Source organism: Macrobrachium nipponense, chromosome 19 (genome assembly GCF_015104395.2).
Source record: "Macrobrachium nipponense isolate FS-2020 chromosome 19, ASM1510439v2, whole genome shotgun sequence".
Taxonomy (NCBI): domain Eukaryota; kingdom Metazoa; phylum Arthropoda; class Malacostraca; order Decapoda; family Palaemonidae; genus Macrobrachium; species Macrobrachium nipponense.
Genome location: NC_061088.1, coordinates 82,823,088 through 82,835,978, shown reverse-complemented (window position 1 = coordinate 82,835,978; position 12,891 = coordinate 82,823,088).

The window sequence follows — 12,891 nt, the reverse complement described above, 5'->3', positions numbered from 1 at the left end:
CTGCAGCGCAGCCGGGTTAGTTGGGTCATTCTGACGTCTATTTAATCAAATCTTTTGAGAATGGCTATCAGACGTATTTTGTCTAATAAATCGACTTATATTTACATTCCGCACAAAAAAACAGAAAGCCTAAATTTATGACCCCGATGGTTCATGAGTCGTTCGTGTGTCGGAGCACCAAGGAAACAACTCCCCTTTTACTAAAATGCTTTCTATTTCCGATACACTACAAAATTCAGTATAAACGTTACACATCAGCACAGTTCACCTCAACGTGGTTAAGGTCACGAAACTTTGCTACAACTTGCTGTATCAAGGGCGACGTGAATGCCATTATCGAAGACCTAAATCTCATGACCTGAGGCAAGAGACTTTTGCCGCAAACAAAGGGCTCTCTCTCTCTCGTTCTCTCATCCTCTCCTCTCTCCTCATCTCTCTCTCTCTCTCTCTCTCTTTCTTTCTCTCTGCAATATCAGAATATGAACATGTAGAAATCCCACCTTGACAACAGTACTACTTACCCTTAATTAATAAACGCCCTTTCAATGTATATACTAACATCCGTTTTAAATTATGTTAACTAAAGTGAATGGTATTTAATGGGAACTTAATATATTAAACATATATACTCATTAGCACCCGCAATAAGATTGGAAGGCGAGTAGATATATCCACACAATTACGCACTTACACACAAGATAAGGACGTTTACCCGCACCTCTTTCAACCAGAGCAATAACGAATGCAACGCGTTTTATGAAAATGGGCGAAAAATCAAGCGCAAGATAAAAGTTGCATTCGGCAGAACGAAAATATTCCATCCGCCTTTGATATTAACGTTAGCCATTCTCTTTCGCAGCCCGAGAGCAGTTTTTCGACCTCTACCTCTCCGGGGATTTTGACCTCATTCAATCTGGGGCTCTCGCTGTACCCGGATTTTCCGCAGCAACTCAGAAATGTTTTAGGAAAAAAAAAAAAAAAGTGTGAAAATGCAATAAATAACGAACTTAATGTCTATACTCGATCTGTTGCGCACTCTACGATATTATGGAACGACTTCAACATTTTCCAGAAAACTGCGAAAAGTGTCAGAAATAACGTACTTGAAGGCTTCATTCGATCTTCTGCACATACCAAGATATTTCGAGATCTTCGAAAAATCCTTGACTGCCAGTTAAGTTGCATGGTGGTCCTTTTCGTGTCAAAGATTAGGATCTTAAGACAGGTTCACTTAAGCAACCTCTTGAACATATAATGGGGAGCATTTTCGCCATCTGTAACTTGCACATGCTATTTTTCTGAGAAACTCCAAACCTGCTACTATCATATTAGCCTATGGAATGCTCAACCAGTCACAAAAACCTAGGAAAATTTCCTCCTCACATTTTTTCTAAAGAAAATGCCAGTTTCCCTATGCATGTCAAGTTTTCTATGAAGGATAACAGTCCGACACACTCGCATTCTTAGAGGATGCACCACTGAAGGATGACATTTAAACAAAATCTTTTCAGAAGCTACTGTCGTGAGAGATATAAGTTGATCTCGACTCTCCTGTGGATACTCCTTGTGAATTCAGGCTATGGGCTTGAAATCGAAATCAGCCCATGGTAGCTATACACTAAATTTGTTTATGGAAGTTTTGTTGCTAATTCATATCTTGTTATACTTTCAAATTTTAATATGTAAGTCAAAAATTCAATATCAATAAATAGAGAACGTAGGGTGATCATAATTTACAAACAGGGTTAGTTTTTACAAAACCTCTTGTCAATGTGCATATGAATAGCTATGCAATGTATCACTAAATCGTATACAAAGTAGACATGTGTACGTATTCTTGTACGGGTTTCTGATTACATATAGCCTGAATACTCATTCCGAAATCTGAAACAACAAGAATGATAAAATGGCATCAGAACCTTCGGTATGTTGCAACGTATGAGACAAGAGTTCACTTACAGAATTTATTTTCAATATGATGATGAATAAATCATTTTCGAGAGCTCCAATGGCTTAAAGTTTTTTTTTTTTCTTAAATTCCAAAGAAGCTGAGCTTGTCCTAAATTACGCTTTTCTTTTAGGGAGAATTCTGCTAACATACACTGGTACATTTCGCGTAGCTTGAATTACAAATCCGTCTCGTAGATGGTCCTTGGCAGATTTTTCGAGACCCATAATTTGTACAGTCAAGAATGACAACGCAATATGGCTTTGAAAGAATCGCGAGTGAAGAGAAATTTATTGGTAAAATCTATTTGATATTTCCATTTGCATTTTTGATCCAACAATGAGTCAAAATGAAGGAGGAGGTTACCTTGTTAAAAATGAAACCATTGCCCAGTGAGCAATAAAAACCTAAGTTGAATTCCAAGGTCGCTACTGATTTTCCTTTTAGTCTTTCGTGTGCCAAGCCTCGGTAAATAAAAGTAAATAAAAGTAGATAAAGGCGGGGCAAGGCCAACAACATTTCACCGAACAAAAGGAATACAGATTACAGCTGCGGAAATGAGAGAATAACTGTGCAAGGTTACATCCTTTAATGAGGCTGTGAGTTCATGAAAGCAAGTAAGAAAATCTGGACGGATTCTCAACTGCTTTTGAAGGCACACTGAAATTCTCTCTCTCTCTCTCTCTCTCTACTGTGTGTGTGTGTGTGTGTGTGTGTGTGTGTGTGTGTGCTTACAAAAATGCTTTAAAATCTGGAAATGTCCGAAAAGAGACTCAAGTTTCTTACTCCCCATTTAAAGCAAGAGACGGAAACGATAAAACCGTAGCGGAAACTGACGTGGGAAAAAAAAATGCCTAAAACCTCTACAAAACTAAGAAACATTCTAGACCAAAATCCAACATTTTAGCGGACTTTTCTTCTACAGGAAATCAACAGCAACTATTTCGGGGACCATTTCCTGCCGTAAATAATTCACCTGTTATTTGGGCGTTTTGTGCCTTATCCTCTCAGGGAACAAGGTAATGCCGTCGGAAACATTAGCCTTACCGAAGAAACGAATAGTGGGGAAAATGAAAATACGTAAAGAGCAGCGGCAGCAGCAGCAGCAGCTATGCTGTATATAAAATATTTCCGCAACATTCTCCATCCCTTTCCCAGGCTGGGAATAGATCGTGCATTTTTAATTCTAAGCTCTCCCGCTAGACTCTTAAGCATGGCGGGGAACGGAAGAGAGAACAGATGACGTCTAAAAAGACCTGCTTTACTCTCTTTTTCTCCCTTTTTCTTTCTCTTTTTCCTTCGTCGTGGGATCGTCGTAGATAGGATGCTAATCAGGGCAGCTTTGGGGCTTTACGACGGCTTTGAAAATTAAGTAGTATAAAGAGGGTGGCCAATCAGATTCGCAGCCAACCGATTGCTAATTAGCAAGCTGTAATTTAGCCAGATTTATTTGAACTTCTCCAAATGAAAACACGTAAGAGTTTGGTCGGTCAATAATATACGCATAGAAACGAAGAAAAAAAAAACATTCTGACAATAGATAAACATCTTCAGTATAATGCTCTTTGATATCAAAATTTACGCTCAACCAACAAAGGACGAAATCTGAGAAAAAAAGGCTCCATTGTAACACAAATTCAGCAACGAGTCCCGTCACCCTTCCCCCTCCTTCACCTTTGTATTTATCATTATCTTACAAAACGACAGCGACTGTCCAAGGTCTCTCAAGGTGAAATTGGTTATTTTCCCCGTTAATGGAAAACTCCCCGACCTTCAATAACTATCCCGAACGACCTTGTTACTTTTAAGCAAGATATTCCCAAAGATTTTTTTTTGTTCTCCCCACAATGGGATTTGCGAGGAAAAACAATAACTAAAGTAATATCAACTTTACGACGGACATAAAATACGGAGCGTATCTGGCATAAGAGAGGCGAAACTACCTTGTACTTTTATGAAAGACACTCTTCACACCGAAGTCTTAAATACGGGGCGGACTTGCTGTAACCAGACTGGGAAGAAGTTTGGATGCAGATGCTGGCTATAAGGAAAGGGTTTATTTCCACGGGTTTCATATCGCCTCGGTATCCTTACTCCACGGTATTCCAAGTTCATATTATTTCCAGCGTGGTCTTATGTCCGGATTCCTCATCTTCACTGCGCGCTGAGTTCACATTCTTATGTTCACCACATTGAGAGATGGTATTCCTCATTTTCATGCATTTATAGCTCACAATTCTCATGTTTTCACGTGAAAAGGAGCACTATAAGGCAATCAGTGAAATCGAAACACCACAACTGGTTTATACATATTCACTGAACAGTTCAAGACAAGTGGCAGATTCATTTCATGTACTTTTTGGCAACACAGAAAAACCGTTCAGTTGGACATCCATTGTACAAACAGCTTCTCTCAGATATTCGGATTCTCTCTCTCTCTCTCTCTCTGGAATTGGAATACAAGATTTAAGCCAAAGGCCAGGAGCTTGTGCCTATGAGGACATTCGGAGCTGAAAATTATCTTGAAACATATGTTAGGAGAGGGTGTTACGTAAGCAAGAGGGGAGAAAGAGGATGTGAACGGAGGTACAGTAAAATAATTGAAAGGGGTTGCAGCTAGGGGCCGAAGGGACGCTGCAAAGAACCTTAAGTAATGCCTACACGGTACACTGACAGCGCTGCCTCAAACGGGGTTTGTGTGTGTGTGTGTGTGTGTGTGTGTGTGCTCGCACGCGTGCTCCCACAAGCCTTCGCGAACATAATCTATTTCAAACGACACAATGCTAAAAGGGAAAACAAACATTTATTTTTCATTATCGTAAAAAAACCACCTGCCACGTGAACACGAATTCACAATTGAGCTGTTCTGGCAACTCTCCAGATTCCCCGGCTTTTAGCCTCTACAACCTCCCCCCAGTCACACTAGTAAGTCACATAGTCCAGCAATATTTACAACCTTAGAAGGCCGGGTTATAGCAACGAGTGCCATCTTTTTCTTTCTTTTTTTCTTTTCTATTTCTAAAGAGGGACATAGGGAGAAGCTGTCTTACAAATTGGCGATATTTAACAGGACGAAAACGATGATGATAAAAAAAAAAATCCTCCATACGAAGACAGGTTACTGTCAAGGTAATTTTGTCAATGCAAACATTAACGAAGGTTATATTAATGTTGCTTTTATGAACACAAACATGAAGGTTAACATAAAAGTGCCTATGACGGTAATGACTGAGGCATTTTCCCCGTGAACAAAATTTTTCTTAGGACTTTGAGACATGTTAACAGACGCAGTATTTGCAAATATAAACAAGCAAACGTTGTAGTGGGCTTCGGCATATAATACTATGCAAGCAAAGATAATTCTGCACTGATAAATAGATATGTCTGCACAATGGTTAAAGTTCACCTTTCAATAATCCAATCGTAGTTAATTATGCACTGAACGCGCTGCTCCTATGCGAAACAGTCTCACTGTAGACATAAATGAACTACTTCAGATGATCATCCTACTTAGAATAAAATCCCCTTACTGTAAATCTCTCTCTCTCTCTCTCTCTCTCTCTCTCTCTCTCTCTATTTATATTTTATATATAAATATATATAACAAATATATATATATATACATATATATATTATATTTATATATATATCATATTATAAATTACATATATAAATATTATATTTATATATATATATATAAACATATTGTAGAATATATACTATATATATATATATATGTCTATATAATATATATATATATATATATATATATAGAGAGAGAGAGACGAGAGAGAGAGAGAGAGAGAGAGTTGCGACTTGTTTAATAACAATCATAATAATCAGAGCAGAAATCCCTGAGCTGACGACGAGGGTGACTACGAGATAACATTAAAGACTAATCTCTTTTCTTTCCATCTAACCCATTTATTTAATTGGATTTGCTCTTCGTTCTCGTTCGAATTAATTACAAAAGGTTGGAATTTCAATGGCCAAAGAAATAACATGAAAATCCAGCCGTCACTGAATGATCAAATCCATACAACGACAAAGCCATGAATATTCATAATCAACGATTAACCCACAGAAAAGCACGACCCCTACCTATAATAATAAAATCCGAGTGGATCTTTTTTGTTCGTCCACCCAGGGTAGGTACGGGATCGAGAGGGTAGTAGGAGGGACATGGCGGGCAGTGCCGGGTTCCAGCGCAGCGTAGCACGTGCCATCAAGCTCGTACGTAATATTAAATTACTCTCTTGACCGGATGAGAGATCATCGAATCATGCTAAAATGGTCAGTCTACTGACAAAGTTTGGCTGAGAAAATCCCATTGATTAAGATATACTTTCCTTCTCATGATAGTGAAAGACAATAGTGGGCACTGCCCGACGGGCAAACAATGTTACCATGACCCATTCCACTAAACTAACCGACTTAGTATGGAGCCAGAATGATGCGATTGTCTGGTAACACTACTTCAGAAGCGAGAGAAAATATAAAGAGCTTGAAGTGCCCGATGGGCATGCCCGCTAGTGTGGACAGGCCATAAAAATCCACCCTGCTCCAGGTACGTTTACTAAAAGGATAACAGGATAACAATAAAAACATTTGAAAAAAGTCACATCCAGGCTACTGTAGCACTAACATAACCATATATACTACTGTAACATACTCCAGTAATATAGGTCGATGTACACAGCTTATTACTTCTACAGTCCGCAGCATTACTAGCACTTACATAATTCTATAAAGCTATCCTAGTTGCCACCTTGGATGCTTTCAGTACTTTCAACTATTAGGGTTCACAAACTTCATGTTTCAGCATCCAAAATTAACAGGTACAGTACATATCACAGAGCAGTGGGACTGAAGTGGAATTCTACCACCCTAAGAGGGAGTCCTGCAGGGCATTTGTTTTACACCACTACAACGCAAACATGAACTCCCAACATAACGTGCGACTGGGAACTTCGTAGCAAGAGGCAGTTTCATCCTTCCATTCCCAATTTGTGATATTAAGGTTTTCAATATAAAATATATAGAAAATCACCAGGAGTCGATAGATAATGATTAGTCTCGTCTCTTGTTGGCAGAAAGCTGTATGAACTTTAACTACAATGATTAAAAGTTATTACATACATATCGTGTATATATATATATATATATATATATATATATATATATATATATATATATATATATATATATGATTTCTCCCTTAGTTCATAGTTACGACCAATTTAATATCCTTCACTAGGATGGTCATTAAAATAATAAAAACAAGTATATAATGTAAGTACTATATCAGCTTTGGCCTAAATTTAATATACAGTAACGTGCGCAATAATTACCATCGAAGCGTGTATTATTGAATCTCCAGACACCATAATGAGAAGTTACAAGTGAAAACAAATCTTTTTATTTTATTATTATTATTATCATCCATCTTTTTTTTTTGTACGATAAAGCATCCTCCAAACATGAGCAATTTCCGCTCCCGCGACCGAGTAACGATTATGATAATTAGAACTAGTTTCAGGGGCGGAGATCTACAAAGGGCCCCGCTGCTGCTGCTGCTGCTGCTACTGCGAGAGGAAGGAAGCAAGAAACCGCGGCATGTTTACAGAGGAAATTTAATTCGCTTCCTAACCTCCTTGGCAAAGGCGGGAGGCATCCTCATTAAGGATTTGGAAAAAGTCCGCGCGTTTTGCGCCCCAGTTTTTGACTCGGCCGAAACGTCATCACATTTCCGGGCATTCAAAGCCTCTGAAAAATCCTCGGCATCTGCAACTTTCTTTTTTTCTCTCTCTTTCTCTCTCTCTCTGGTGGAAATGAAAGCAAATATAGCTTTTGCTTATGAAACGTCGAAATTGCATTTGCAGGACTCAAAGGAAGCGTAATCTTTGAAGCTTGTGGGCTAGTGCTTACTATTTAAAATTCTTCCTTTTTTTTATTACCAAGGAATCACGGGAAGAACCAGACAACCAGTGCACAGAGAAATTGCCATAGAAAAGTGATGAGTCATTTTCATCGCACAAAACTTCCCTCATGTGTCATTATTACCCATCTTCAAAATTGGGGTCATCTATAAAATCACTGATCTTCCCTGCTGTTATATCTAACTAGGTAAAATATCGATGTGGTTCAATGAAAATCTGGCCATAAAACCAAGCCAATCATCGCTTAATTGAATAAGAGGAGTTTGAGGGGTTCGATAGCAAGATGGAAGAAAGAAAATGGGAACGGAGGTAAAGAAAAAGGCTAAAAACTAGGTGCAGCTCTTGTTTGTTTGTTTGAATGGTAGTTTTTACGTGGCATGAAACCAGTGGTTATTCAGCAACAGGCCAACGGCTTTACGTGACTTCCGAACCACGTTGAGAATAAACTTCTATCACCAGAAATACACATCTCTAACTCCTCAGTGGAATGCCCGAGAATCGAACTCGCGGCCACCGAGGTGGCAGGCCAAGACCATACCGATCACACCACTGAGGCGCTTATGAGAGTTTTGGCAAGCATCTGAAATCTTCCATGGCTAACCTAGATTCGAGTCTTATAACGTAAGATTTACTCTGTTGAAATATAAAAACCACTAATGGCATATGAAACATAATTCAACAACACAATCAGCGAATGAAACGCCGGACAGAGGACACGAAATCGCGCGGTCACTTAAATTAAAAAAAAAAAAAAAAAAATTCTAAACTTTATTTTACAACACTGTCTCAGGTCTTCCTACCTGCAGGTAGACCTTACAAGGTGGAGACCATAATGGTCTGTAAACGTTCACCTGATCCGAACTACAGACGAGTCAAGGCCGTTAGGGATGACGCCTGGAGGTCTAGTTTGAACTACATTATAATATAAAAGGTTCCCATCCTGAATTACGATACCCAGAGAAGTTTTGTTATTTCTTACCACACTTATTCCTACCTAAATAATGCTATCGTTCTTCATGGCCCCCTTGGGGTAAAGTGCTTTATCTTCCTCGTTACGACATTCAACATTCTGCCGGCAGCCTGATATAGCTTATATGCAAGAATTATTGATGGCAAATAGAGACATCAGTCAGCTTCGTGGGTCGCTATCTATATCAGTTATCAAGATGATGAAACGAACCGGATCGAGGACGTGTCCTTTTGAAACATCAGATATGACCGGGACCGGTCTCGATAATGCGCCATTAGCTGGTGGGCACGAGTTCGATTTGTGAGGATAAGGTGTTCTTAGGCTATGCTGCGTATCTGTCCTCTTTGCTTCTTTGATCCACTTGAATTATTCATCGAAAGTGTTACCGACTGTTTTATTCATTTCTTAACTTTGATGCCTTAAGATCGGATATGGCTGAAGATGTGGGGCAAGGGGCAACGTAAGGTACGATTGCAGTCCTGGTGATTTTATCAATGATTTTGGAGACAATGATTTCGGGGAACAATTTTAGCTAGATCTTAGAGACGGTACGATTCGCGGAATAATTTTTGCTAGATCTTAGAGACGGTACGATTCGCGGAATAATTTTTGCTAGATCTTAGAGACGGTGCGATTCCGTGGACTAATCTTCGTAAGACCTTGAAGAAGGTACGATTTCGGGGAATATTTTTCTCTAATTCTAATGTTGGACAAATGAGGGTATACTTGAAGATTCCTGCTTCACGCTGCAAGATATAAATGGGTAGGATATTCCTCACACACACACATACACACATTAACACCATATAACACTGTAAGTAAAGGGTCAGGTGTCACTGCTCAGTTACTCATTATCGCCTCTGTGAAATTGATATATTTTGCAGTCTGAAGATGGTTAAGGCTTAGACGGTAGAATGCAGTCAGGTTCGTCCATCAGTTAAGAGAATCATGGCATATATAACGTCAAGGGTGTGATGAGAGAGAGAGAGAGAGAGAGAGAGAGAGAGAGAGAGAGAGAGAGAGAGAGAGAGAGAGAGAGAGAGAGAGAGAGAGAGAGAGAGAGAGACTTAATACGCCGGTAATGAGGATGTAATATAACACGCACTCATAAATCTATGAGATTATCAGGACACATAACTTCCCTATATTCCTTTACCAGACCTCTTACAACCCCTCGGGTAAATAAGGGTTACGATCACCGATACGAAAAACCTTCCCCCGATACGGTGCCTTCGTTTTGAATAGGGTCAGAAAAATCTCTCATACAAAAGATGAAGTTTTTTTATGGACAAAATACATTCCCTTCAGCCTGGATCTGAAATTTCAAGCTCCACCATTTTTTCCTATTTTCTTTTACAGTCGGATATTCACGGAGGTCATTGTGGTGAATGTGGCAAAAAATATGTCCTACAATTAATGACAGGATTCCAGAGCTCATTAAGAGAATAAAAGAACAGAAAAATGTTATTGAAACTCGAATCTTGAAGAAAAAAAAATATTGTAAAAAATGTTTCTTCGGTGCGGTAGTGTTTGCTGTAAAACCAAGGCCACCAAAAACCACCAAAAGTAGATTTATCTATTGGTGGTCTCAGTATAATGCTGCATGAGCCGCGGCTCGTGAAACTTTAACAAGGGCGGTGATGGCCTGGCCTATATCGCTGCCAGACGCATGGTTATAGCCAAATTTAACCATGAATAAACTACTGAGTTTAGAGGGCAGCAAATTAGTATGTTTGATGATTGGAGGGTGGATGATCAATATACCAATTTGCAGCCCTCTAGCCTGAGTCGTTTTTAAGATCTGAGGGCGGAGAGGGAAAAGTGAGGACAGAAAAAAGTGCGGACGGACAGCTGGCACAAAAGGTTTCTTTTCAGAAAACTAAAAATATCCTTGGCTCTTTAGAATAAGTGATATTTCAGGTGCGTTAGTTTTGAATAGGAACAGTACTGAGAGAAGTGAAAAGACAAGACGATGCCTTCACTGGAAATTTAAACGTAATTACTTTCCAGGACATTGAAGAGCATGAAGTCAATAAAATATTGTAAATTTTATAAATATAAATATCTGATAGTAGAGGAAATATTGGAGAGACGAGCAGGGCAAATCAATATTCTAGTTGGGGAACTACAACTATCACATCAGTAATACGTCTAGGGAAAATGTTCGTCATTTTTACATTAACAAAAAAAAAAATCTTAATTTTTGCGATTACTAAAAAATACATATCTTAACGAAAACTGGTTCTTTGATCAATATAATTCATATTCCTTGATATCAGAGCGATTAGTTGATAAAATAAGATGAATTGGATAGAGATCCTTAAATCTACATTTTAAAAAATCAATTCAGTTACTCCCTACGACTTACTTCGAAAAAAAAACGAAAAAAAAAATAAACGAAGGAAATAGGAAACTATATATATACAGGGTGTCCATAAAGTCCCAATACCATTATAAGCAATAAATACTTGTAATGGCACTTTAATGGGACTTTATGGATACCCTGTAGATCTTTTGATATTACACTACGGTGTGTTAAATATTTTCCTCTGATCCAAAGACCGAGGTTGTTAAGGTAAATAGAAATTCAGGAACATTTTAAAAGTTTATATCAAGGGGGATTAGTTTAGCTTCGCCTTTTCAAAATATTCTATAATTTACCTGAATAATTGAATTACCTACACGTGTACGATGAGGTTTTTATGTGGGAAAATGATCTGACTTACTTCATTATATAAAGAAATTAAAAATATTAAGTAAAATTACAAAAATATTCCATCATACGTGGCATACGTTTGACAAGTAAAATATATGAAAATTCGGTGTCTAATCCATCAGAATAACGTTGCTGTGCCGAAACAATGATTAGATAATACTTTGAAAATGTTTGGGTCACTCAGCTCTGAATAACTGAAGTTTAAAATAAATATATCAACCAGGGACTGAACCAGAAAGAGAGAAAATCTTCTCTGTATCAACGTTTTGATATTAAATAAAAGATTGCAAGCCTCATTCCCGATGTCCCTTTCCTTTCATTACACGATCCTTTTGTGCCTGATTTTATAAATGTATGTATGTATGTATATGTATATGTGTGTATATATATATATATATACACAATATAAATACACACTCACAATACACACATATATATACATTTATATATATATTATACATATATTATATATACATTATATACATTTATGTATATATATACATATATATATATATATATACTAATATATATATATATATAATATAATATAATATATAAATATATAAATATATATATATATATATATATATATATATATATATATATATACTATATATATAATATTTATATCACGCACGAGCGTGCCGAGTGACCTATAAGAACCAAGCGCATAATTAGCAAATTAGCAATTTTAATTATATCATCAATCAAGATTAGCTACTCCTTTGATGTTCAATACCTGATTTGGCTAATTACCGAAGTTAAAATGCGCTTCGTTCTTCAATGTAACAATGGAGGATGCAATCAACCATTTCAAAGATCGGTTAATTAGACGAATCTGTAGCATTTCGCCTCCTTTCCTCTGGGTATTCTGCGCAATCAATGCTGTCTGGATATTCACGTAACATGTACGGATTAAAAAAAATTTCAGGTTAAGGTTCTTCATGAATTCGCACATCTTTAGGAGGATAATTTTAGATGTTGTCTTTTATTCACGCAAAACTTCGGGAGAGCACCATCATGAGAAAAGTTCGGTACACAAACATTCAGCATTTTCTGCGCATGGTTCCATTACGTAATCCGAGTTGGTTTTTATCATCTACATGAAAATGAGGAGAACCGCTATGGATACTGCGTGAAGGTTTCCCAGGGGAGCAAAGAAATAACGGTAAGTCTAAAGTTGAAAAGTTCCTTCCAAATACAACCCTGTTTATGTGACAGCCATTCAAGAATGTGGAAGGAATGTGAACTCTGCACAGTTAACTACGCAATGCCGTAAAAATTACAATAACACAACCAGACCAGACGACAGTCTACG